Source organism: Podarcis filfolensis (genome assembly GCF_964270895.1).
Source record: "Podarcis filfolensis genome assembly, chromosome: 8".
NCBI classification, from domain to species: Eukaryota; Metazoa; Chordata; class Lepidosauria; order Squamata; family Lacertidae; genus Podarcis; species Podarcis filfolensis.
In genome coordinates this window covers 53,813,369-53,824,466 of record NC_139611.1, presented here as the reverse complement: position 1 = coordinate 53,824,466, position 11,098 = coordinate 53,813,369, and the positions used below count along the sequence as shown (strand labels likewise).

The following is an 11,098-nucleotide window of genomic DNA, read 5'->3' as shown; positions in this document are numbered from 1 at the left end:
AGCCAGGAGGAGGAAGGGCTCAGGGATGCTGCAGAGCCCTTCAACTGCCCAGAGGCTCAGGAAGGGAGCTCAGACTCTGGAAGGGAAGGGGCTTTCAAATCAGCACAGATAAGGAGGGAAATGAAACATAAGGATCAAAGACATCTCGCGCAATTCCCACGCCTACTTTGTTGATGCGGGAATCGAAGGAAGCCACTCCCCGAATCTGATTCAATGGGTTCAGACGCGTAATCCTGAACTGTAGCTGTTTCTTGAACATATGTGATAAAGATGGTAAATATCAAGCTGACTGTGCCAGGGTGTTAATGTGAAGGGGAGACACCACCTTTACACTAGGTGACAGCGAAGTCAGCACTGTGTGGCTGCACCAGAGAAGGCCATCTGGGACTCCTGCACTGACTGGGCTTGATGGGTAATGGGAGTCCAGAAATCTGGAGAGTAGCAGGTCAGTGGAGGCTGGTGCAGATGTTGATGATGAGCTAGATGGACCTGTGGCACCTTCCCATGGACCACTGGTTCTCTCAGCTGCTTGGCCACAGCTGTTGCAACTTGGACCCCAGCGGTGGTGAACTTTGGGCACTCCAATTTCAGCGGCGTCCTATGTGACGCTAAAATTCAGCGTGCCTCTACCTCTTGCACTCTGTTCTACAGCATTGTTGTGGCTCCCCCTGCAGTGCCAAGTGCAGCTGAACCAGCCGCCTCTGACCCCAGAGCCATGGCCAGTTGCTACAGAACTTCGTTGCCTGCCTAAGGCTGGCTACCACTTCAAGCACCTCTCATTTGGGCCTAACTCTTCCAAAACTGGGATATATGCTCTTAAGTTTTGGTCTTGATGGATGAAGTCCTTGCAGGGTTTCCCACCCCCTTCTTCATATCTTTCTTTGTGGGAGCATTACACGGATGAGGCTCCAAATGGCAACTTTTAACATGAGCGAGATCAGAAGAGCAGGGGGGAATTCAATGAAATTCTGTCTGCTTAAAAGGAGATGCAGGATGCTACAGAAGCCCTTGAGACTAATGATCACATTCCACTCCTCAGTTTCTGTCTGAGCATTTTCTCTGCATTAAATAGGAGTGGGCAGGAGGTTGCGTCCTATCAATATTTCAAGCTTAGTTATCAGATCCAGAGGAATCCAAGCCTTTTCTGTTCCAGCACTGCGTTCTTGGGTCTCAGATTTTGTTTTGACATATTATCCCTTTTCTGTGCATTTCTGAGTGCCTAATGTTTTATTAAGTGTTATGTCAGATGGACGGGTATTTTAATATTTATTAATTTAATGAAGAACCAACCAGGTTTTTGTCTTTCCCCCAATTAGAATAAAGAGCCACCCTTATCTGCTATTGGTGGGTTGCTGATGTGGTGGGTGAAGGTGATGAAGAGAGGCACTATGTGCTCCACCACTCCTAAAAAAGAGGTTATGGTTAGTTTTACTTGTATCATGCATGAAGAAAAAAACTGCCCCAAGAATATGGATGTCACCACCAAATAGCATCTTCCTGGCCCTTACAGAGGAAAAAATCATTTTAATGATTTTGTCTCTCAGTATTTCCTAATCCTTGCATACACATGGGACACCTGTGGCTGCTCAGATGCTGATGAATTCCAACTTGCATCAGCCCAATGGTCTCAGATAGGATGGGGACTGTAGTCCAACAACATCTGGAGGGCCACAGGCTCCCCATTCTTGTGCTGGCAGACCCTTTTATGTTGGCTGCAATATGTAGGTAACCACTTGGGTCAGTGCCATTCCTGTCCCTATGATGGGAGAAATCCCCCCCCCCCTTTAGAGGAAGAAGTCTTGAAGGACCTCCACCAAAAGAGAGGGGATGAGAAAGGCTTCCTTCAGTCCAATGGACCAATCAGCAGGCAACTAGGGGTGGTAGCACCCCTCTTCCTTCAACACATCGTTTGGCCCCCCTATCCACCCTCAGGTAGTGTGGACTATGTAGGAGATTCGGAGGCGTTTTTAAACAGAGTTTGGATGGCCATCTGACAAGGATTCTTTAGATGGAGTTCCTGCATTGCAAGGGGTTGGATGATGTGGGGTACCTGCCAAGTCTATGATTCTATTATTACCAGCAACTGGTATTCAGAGGCACATTGCCTCTGCAGGAGGGCAGTGCTATGTATGCTTAGATAGCTTGTCCTGTAGGTTGCAATCCTTCCACCGTGCCTACAGTCAGATTCAACTGCCATAGCTCAGTTGGCTTCTGTATGTGGAATGGGAAGGGGCACCATCTTGCCCTTTGCCTCAGGCATCAAAATATCTCGAGCCGGCCCTGAAAGTTGCCCTGTGTGAAGTTCAGATGCATTTTTACTTTTTGCTAAAGCAACGCAGAGCTCCCGCTGAGAAACAGGAGAACAGCTCACCATGCCAGGAATGGATTTCTTAAAAAAACAAAAAAAGGTCCACCCATTCAGATGAAAGCTGTTGCTATAGATCAAGGGCAGAAAGGAGGACTTGATGTACTCAGAAACTCGTAGAAGACTTCTGAGCACAGTTTCAATGATGCAACACATTTGTGGATCACCTATGCACATGTTGAGGCTTCCAGGCCCTCTCTGTGGATCAGCCTCCACCAACCTGGTACCCTCTAGATATTTCAGACTACCACCAGCCCTGGCTGAAGCTGAATCACTGGTGAGGGCTGCCTTGGAGGCAATGCTGCTCCTGGGGAATCCAGTGGTGGCAGGAGGGGGCTGCTTCAGGGCATTCTCCCTATTTCAAGCCAAAACCAGAAACCCATGATTAGAATCTTGCATAGTTTTTGATTTGCTGATGTGCAACCCCAAAGGATTGCTTTGATGATGAAGACGAAGTGATCCAGGAGGCCCCCAATGTAAATCCCCCTCCACCCCAATTCTGCAAGGGGAGACAGACAAGCGTACCATTCTTTTATTTCCCTGGTGGTCCTTTTGCAAAGTTATGATGGCATAATTCTTCCGCCTGTCTCCACAAAAGATTTGCACTGGGTGTGCGTGCATTAAAATGTCCACTTAAATCCAAGCAAGTCCCATTGGTTTTGATAGGGCTAGACGAGACTAAAAGGATTATGGACAGCAGCCAGTTTTATTACGTGATCTGATAATAATTCTGTTCTCCTTTGCTTTGTCTGTCCCCTGTATCCCACCTCACCCTGCTCTCAGTTCCTCCTAAAGGAGACTCTCTTCTGCATCCCTTATGGAAGCAAATGCAAACACAGCAGTGGTGGAACGATGGGAAAGTCATCAGGAAGCAAAGTAGTGATCGATCTACAATTACCGCTGGGTCTGGCAACAGGGGAAGCAAGACTAAAAATGGCAAAGAGGAAGAAGGGGGGGAATCAAGCTGGGGGGGGATAAATAAGGGAAACCAGGAGACTGATGCAACTCTGAAAGCTGCTACAGGATGGACCAATGGTCTGAATATTCATAAAGGAGCTTCCTATGGCCATCACTGCTATGTTGTGGCCTACCCTGGCTGGCTGGCTGGCTGGCGGTTAGGCTAAAAATGCCACTCTAAGCTCCTTGACAAAAGGGCATGATACAAGGCTAACAAACAAACAAACAAATGTCAGGGTGATAGCGGCTTTAAAAGTGTTTTTAACTGGATAGTGCATGGATTGATAATATTTTTAAAATTTGGAGACTACACTGAAGTACATTTGAGCAGAGTGATAAATGAAAAATATGATCAGTGCATACACACATGCCACATAAATGCCATTTTCTATCAAATCAATGTGGATTATTAATAGGGATATAGGAAGCTGCCTTATACCAAGTCAGACCATTTATTCACCTGGCTGACTACTGTCTACAGCAGGGGTCAGCAAACTTTTTCAGCAGGGAGCCAGTCCACTGTCCCTCAGAAGTTGTGGGGGGCCAGACTATATTTTGAAAAATAAAAATAAAAATGAACGAATCCCTATGCTCCACAAATAACCTAGGGGTGCATTTTAAATAAAAGCACACATTCTACTCATGTCAAAACACCAGGCAGCTCCCACAAATAACCCAGAGATGCGTTTTAAATAAAAGGACACACTCTACTCATGTAAAAACAGACTGATTCCCGGATCGTCTGTGGGCCGGATTTAGAAAGTGATTGGGCCGGATCCAGCCCCCAGGCCTTAGTTTGCCTACCCATGGTCTACAGTGACTGACAGTGGCTCTCCAGAATTTCAGACAGGGAGTCTGTTCCAACCCTTCCTGGAGGAACCCTTCCCTTGGGGATTGAAACTGGGACCTTCTGCTTGAAAATATATTGCAGATTATTAATATGTTGCATACTGCAATCTAATGAAGATATTTTACTGTTCAATATGTTCCCAGCAGGTACCTGCCATCTATAGTGGCAAGCAAGATTCTAAGGATGGTGCAGGAGAGCAAGTTCATTGCAGCTGCACCCTGGGTACCAGCCAGCTCCTGTCAGATCCCTTTGCTGGGACCCCTGACTTGCAGAAGCTGCAGAATGTGGCACCAGGGCCAGCTTCTGTACGGATGACAGGCCAGGGACCCAGCTCCAGTGGGAGAAGCTGATGGGCACTTCATGTAGCCATGTTGCACAGTGTTGGCTGGTTGGGGCATCCAATGTGCGTGTGACAGAAAGAGGTCATGTGATTGCTTCAGCATGCATGCCCTGCCACACGGACCATGCCGCTCTCAGCAGCTTTGCAGTGGCAAAGTTAAATGTGGGTGGGCACATATGGAACCCCATGTTCACTTTCTGTCACACAGGCTGAGCAGAGGTACCAAAACACCCAGCCCACACGTATTTGATGCACCTGTTCAGTTGCGTAGAGTGACCTCAGGTTTTGTCGGTAACATGCACTGCAGGATAGAGATAATCCATTTATTTGGCATCCCGAGAGCAATCAGCCCATGTGCTCCAAGCTGAACTGATCCTACAAGGCATATTTCACTGTGTGAGGCCTTGTATTAAAGATGAGACATGAATCAAAGTCTCCTTTAAACAAACTTATTTACTTTATGACATGTTTTCCTAAAGCAGCTCCTGCAGAAAAAACTGATAGGACCCTCCATAATCCACAGACCAGTTAAGTGACAGGTCTGTTGTTTCATCAAGGCCATGTTGAACGCAAAGGATATGGGCTGTAGCTTCTTGGTAGAGCATCTGCTTTGCACGCAGAAGGTCCAGGTTCAACCCCCAGCATCTCCAGGTCGGGTGGGAACATCCCCAGTTTGAAACCCTGGAGAGCTGCTGCCAGTCAGTGGACAATATGGAGGCAGGTGCTCCAAAGGTCTGTCTCAATGAGATTCCTATACAGTGGTACCTCGGGTTAAGAACTTAATTTGTTCCGGAGGTCCGTTCTTAACCTGAAGTACCACTTTAGCTAATGGGGCTCCCACTGCCGCCACGCTGCTGCCATGTGATTTCTGTTCTCATCCTGAAGCAAAGTTCTTAACCCGAGGTACTCTTTCTGGGTTAGTGGAATCTGTAACCTGAAGCATCTGTAACCCGAGGTACCACTGTAATGCTGTAGCATTGGGGACTGCAAAATGATGCTTCTGGTGTGAACAGACTTGCTTGTGCATCTTATCTACTGGGTTATAATTCTCCATTGCTACCTGTCCCTGCCAAATGCAACCTGCAAAGGATATGGAAATATCAGGACTATGAAACGCTGCAGTTAAGGCAAGGAGGCTGCTTTTTTTTCTTCTTCTTTACATGATCTGCCAGTGACATTATATAAGAACGTAAGGAGAGCCCTGTTAGGTCAGGCTAAAGGCTCATCTAGTCCAGCATCCTGTTCTCACAGTGGCCAACCAGATGCCCCTTCAGGGAAGCCCACAAGCAGGACCAGAGCACAGCGACATGTTCTCCACTAACTGGCATTATTCAGAGGCATATTGCCTTCAACAGTGGAAGTACAACACAGCTGTAGTGGCTAGTAGCAACTGAGAGTCTCCTCCGCCACCTCCTACGTGAATGTGTCTGAGCCCCTTTTAAAGTCATCCAAGTTGGTGGCCATTGACGCAATATTGTGGGAGTGAATTTTGGAACAGGACTGTGTGGAAAAGTACTTTGGTTCATCTGTCCTGGATCTTCTAACAATCAGCTTCACTGAGTGCAGGATGGTGGGGCAGGGCAGGGAGGTGGGAAGAGAAATCATTACAGAACTTAATAGACTGCCAGATGAAAATTTGTCAGACAGGGTTCGTGATCGGCATCTCCATCCCTCTCCCTGCACATGCTAGCAGGGGTCACGATCCAATGGAATTTGGGAGCTCACTGATAGGTAAGCTCTGTATGCTGCCCATTCTTACCCACTAAATGTCACCCTAAAGCTGGCACCTAAAGCAGCTGCTTCCACCTTCATTGCTGCCTGGGTCCGTGGTTATTCATTTGCAGCGAGGGGCATCCCAGCTGAACTTGGATCCTGCCCTTAGTCCCCACTCTTTTGGGGCTGGCAGGGGCCACTCAATGGTGGTGAGAGAAAGTTGCTCTGTTCATAGTGAGAAGTAGCTGCTGTCATTATTATTTCACAACCCCCAGGGCTCAGCTGCATCCTACTACCCCAATGAAAAAGCCCTTTGGGGGGTGTCCCCTTGGGGGCTGTTATAATAAGGCAGGCCTTAGACCACACATCCCAACCCAGCTGCATTCACTCAGCCAACAAGAAACATTACAAGCAGCACAAACACCTGCAGGCAGATATCACACAGGTCAAGCAACTGTTGTAGTGCAAACACATGCACTTGTTCCCAGGGAGAGTGGACCAAGCCAGGACCAGGGCAGTGCACAGCCAGCCCTTCCCTGTTTGTCTGTAGGTCTGTGGGTTTGCCTGCTGTGTTCCTATTATGGGAAAGGCTGTAGCTCAGTGGTAGAGCATCTGCTGTGCATGAAGAAGAGCCCAAGTCCTGTCCCTGGCATCTCCAACTGGGGGTACCCCTTGTCTGAAAGCTTGGAAAGCTGCTGCCAGTCCCTACAGACAATACTGGCTGACTCTGTATAAGGCTGCATCCAGTGTAGTTACACTGCTGGTGAGTTGACTGCCTGGAAAACGAAGTTGCTTTTCTGTAAAAGGGAGAAGAAAGTCTGTCAACAGGAGCTGCCCATTCTCGATTTGCTTCCTCCAACTTGCCTCCTTCCATCTCTCTCTCAGCCCTACAAATCTGGCCTCTGCCTTTTGTTTCTGCTGCCTTTGCCTTTTCTTTTCAAGGCAGCTAGTCTTGCCTCCGCCCTTTGGGCTGTTACTCACCAACACCCCCCCCCTCAAGGGACAGATCCGGCCTTATTTGGTTTCATAACAATAAATCAAAATTTAGTTAACCGTTAAACTGGGAGGTGATATTGCGAGGAGAGTTATGTCTGGAATAAAGCACAGCCCATTTGCTGAGGTTTTTCTGCTCCCAGCAAAGACATATTTTTCTGCCCAGGTAACCAGAAACAAACTGCAAATCCACCTGGGATTGCCTTCCTTGGGATTTTAAAATGTTTCTTCCATCAATGGATTCTGGGTTATTTTATTCGGAAACCGAGTGGTGAGCCAGGCAAGCAAGGCTACAGATTTTTATTTTTTTAAAGAACAGAACACAAACAAAACCAGCAACATATAAATGATACCACCTCCCATCAAAATTAATTTCCTCTATGGGGAATTAATAATTCAGTAGTTTCTTATATACTGTGTCCCAGGGGAGATGGGGGTGGGGACTACACTACAGTATACACACACACATATACATATTTTAAATGTATTTTTTCTTAATAAACAACCACCCCGCTTTGATCAAAGTTAATTTTCCTGGCCCATAATACATAAAAACAGTTCAAGCCCTGTTAATATCTTTTTTGTAATAAGCAAGCCTCCCTCTTTTGATCAAAATTCATTAGATCCTGCTGTAGCCAGTGCGTTGGAGAGTGTGATGCTTCACTCTAAACACTGAAATGTAGATGTACAGATAGAATCTGCACATCACTCCGTATGTTAATCCCTCTTTCTTTCTGGATACAGGCAGATATTACCTTTGCACCTGCCTAGCTGAAGCCTCTTTATGGAGTCACACGGACTCAGAGGACAAACTTTGCCTGCATATTAACTTCTCCCAGCCCCCCTCCCCGGAATTAACGCCCCTTTCTAATATCTAGTTAAGTTCTTGGCAACTTTGGGTTGAGCAAGACCTAGTGTGTGTGTGCAAGCGTCTTCTTGTGTGTGCAAAACTTTAGAAGAGGAGGGGAAATGCTGCGTCTATTTCTCCCGCCGCTCCCCGCCCCCAAGCAGGGCGCTGTCCGAGGTTCTCCCCGCAGGGAACAAGCCTGCTGCCCCGCGTGCCCTGTTCGTCGGAGGGGCGCGTTGCGCGGCGGATTTCTCCACACCTGCTCCTCAGAGGGGCGCGGTGGCGGTCGGGCAGCGGGGTGGGGAGTGCAGACTTGCCTTCGTCAGATTTGCATGAAGAAGGCAGGCAAGGAAGTCGCTTTCCAGGCGCGGTGCTGCACCATCTTAACCATCCTGGGCCCCGGAGGACACCGAGCCGCATCCCAAAAGCAGGGGCTTGTATTTTTTTGCGGGGAGGTGGGTCTCAGCGTCAGCCCTATCTTTTCCCTCCCTCCCTCTGGGTGCGGGGGGGGCGGGTTTGGCAGCTTTCCTACCATGTTGCTATGGCGGAGACGAAGAGGAGAGGGGGGAGGAGGAAGCCTCGCCTCGGTTCTGCCCTGCAGGCGGGGGGGAGCATCACTTCGCCGGGAGCCGCGGAGAAGGAGCAAGAGCAGGAGGAGGAGGAGACGGGGCGGGCGCAAAGGAGGCGGCGGCGGCGGCGCCGAGGAAGGGAGGGACGGCGGGCAGCCCAACCCAGCTCGGGCTCCGCTCCGTTCCATGCGCGCCCGGGTCTCCCGCGGAGTTTCCCCACTCGCTGAGCACCCGGAGGCCGGGCAAGGAGGAGGAGGGAAAGCAACGCGCTGCCCGACGGAGCCAGACCAGGTTGTTGCTGCCGCTCCGCGAAGACGTCCGGGCGCTCGCCGGAGATGCGCGGTTGAGCGCGGGGCTTGCGCGAACAGCGGAGGCGCACAGCTCAGGTCAGTGGCAGGTCCGGGTCGCGGGGCTTTGGGTGCATGGAGGCGCACGCGGACTTCGGGGCAAGTCCCGCGGAGTGTCGTGGAGCTTGGTTCCGGGAAGCGCGCAGTCGGGCGGGCAGGTAGACGCGCAAGCCCGATCCTCTGCCTATACGAGGTATGCTTCTCTATCTTGAAAAGGATAAGGCTGCGAGCCGGTACCCACTTACTTGGGAGCAAGCCCTTTTGAATTCAGCAGGTTGCGTTACGAGCCCCGTGGGTTTTACTCCCGCGTAAACCACACGTAAGATCCAGCCGGGAAAGGAGAGGTAACGGGACTCATGCTTAGGAGCGAGTCGCGCCACCTGACGCCGGGATCCCTCCGGGATTTGGTGGGTGGGGGGGGGGGGAGCAACATTGTACGAGTCCAGAGGCTTGATTCTTCTTTACCCTCTCCCTCTTCTTATTTCTTCCCTGCCCTCAGGGGCTTCTTGGCTCGGGGCTGGGCGGGCGGGGAGAAGTTTCTGCAGCTAACGCTTGAGCTTCCAGGGTGCCCCGCGGCTCCCTCGCGCAACTTTTTTTTTGCCGGAAGGCAGAAGCGCGCGAAGTGCGCGCAAGGCGTTTTTTGCGCTTGGGCGCCTTGCTTGTTTGTGTGTGTGCCGGGGGGGGGGGGTGTTTCCGGGCCGGGAAGTGTGTGTTTCCCACATGCATTTCTGTCGTAAGTTCTGTGCGGGGTGAGGGCAGGTTGCACCAAGCGTTGAAAGGAGCTGGACGGGGCAAGGAATTTGTTTGAAAAGAAAGTTTGCAACGGGAGCTGGGAAGGTCAGAGTGCCATCTACGCATGCTCAGGGACTTTGCGACCATAAATGTTGGTGATCGCTTTATCTCGAGATGTACCGAGCCTCTAGCTCAGAAGGGTCCGATCCATGCCTGCTGTGTGTCCGAGTCTGTGGTGGGGAGGAGCTGGTGTTCGGCAACCCGAAAATCTGTAAAATGGGGATGTTGCTTGATGTCTCCAGGAAATATCCAGGCCTTGGATGAATATTCCTATCCAGCATCTGAGGGGAAGGCTCCCATTCCGGAGTGTTTTCTCATAGGATAGAAATTCATTCCCACCGCCCAAACGGAGGACGCAATGCACTCAGATGCTACCCAGTACACAAATTTTTGGAGGGTTTCTTCAAAAGGGCTTATGTCCCATCATCAGGATACTTGGCACCTGTATAATAATTACAGGTAGCTATTTTGCTTCGTTGTGGAAAGGGTTGAAAAGATGGGGGCAAAAGTTTGTTAGGAACAATAAAAATGTGAGAAAGTAATGGCATTTATGTATTGCACTTTAGAATGTACAGTGACTGTGATCTTGTCATCCTTACAACACTCCTGTTAGGTAGGTCAGTGTCATTAACCCCATGCTGCAGATGAGGATGGCTTGTCCCAAGGCCACCCACTGTAGTCTCTTCCCAAGTTGATGCTCTCCAGATGTTTGAAACCACAACTCCCATCAGCCCCCAGGCAGCATTGCCCTGTTCACTGGAAGTTGCAGTTCCAGGCATCTGGAAGTTGAGGAAAATTGAACTAGTGAATTCTTGATGGAGAGTAAAGATTTGAAGCATGCGCTCTTCCCCATTCATCCCTCAGCCTCTTGGCTACTTTGCATATATAGGACCTGCCAGCTAACAGCTGGATCCTAGCTGCATTTTCTTAGAAGTAAACCCAGCTGTATTCCAGCACACATGCCATCTCCATGGCTGAGCTTTTCATTCCTAGCCTGTAACCATTCCGAATAAGGCATTCCATTGCAACTGTCAGCCTTTTGAAATTCACAGCGCGCTTCAATGCAAGGATTCAAAATATATGGGTTCCTGTAAGATGCTTTTTGCAAAAGGGGTATGTCAGAACTTTTAAGGGGTCAGGGCACAACTGGATGGGTGCTGTTTCTCCACCAAACCCAGGGAAATGAATGGGAGATGGGCACAGTGCTCTTGCATAGCTTTCACTCATTTCCATAGGGCTGGCATGGGAGAACTTGGGGGAGGGGGAGCCTCACCTGACTTTATCCTTCCTTTTAAAGTAACTTCCTTGAATGTGTATTTGCACAT

At 49.5% G+C, this 11,098-nt stretch overlaps 1 protein-coding gene across 1 annotated transcript in view; it reads left to right on the top strand.

Annotated features, from left to right (window-relative positions):
• The first annotated feature begins 8,222 nt into the window (after positions 1 to 8,222).
• The window catches only part of CHST8 (carbohydrate sulfotransferase 8), a 234,390-nt gene continuing 231,514 nt past the window's right edge, over positions 8,223 to 11,098 (top strand). The window contains exon 1 of the mRNA XM_083625291.1: positions 8,223 to 9,020. The gene's annotated coding sequence lies outside the window, so the exon portion shown is untranslated. The remainder of the gene's footprint in view (positions 9,021 to 11,098) is intronic.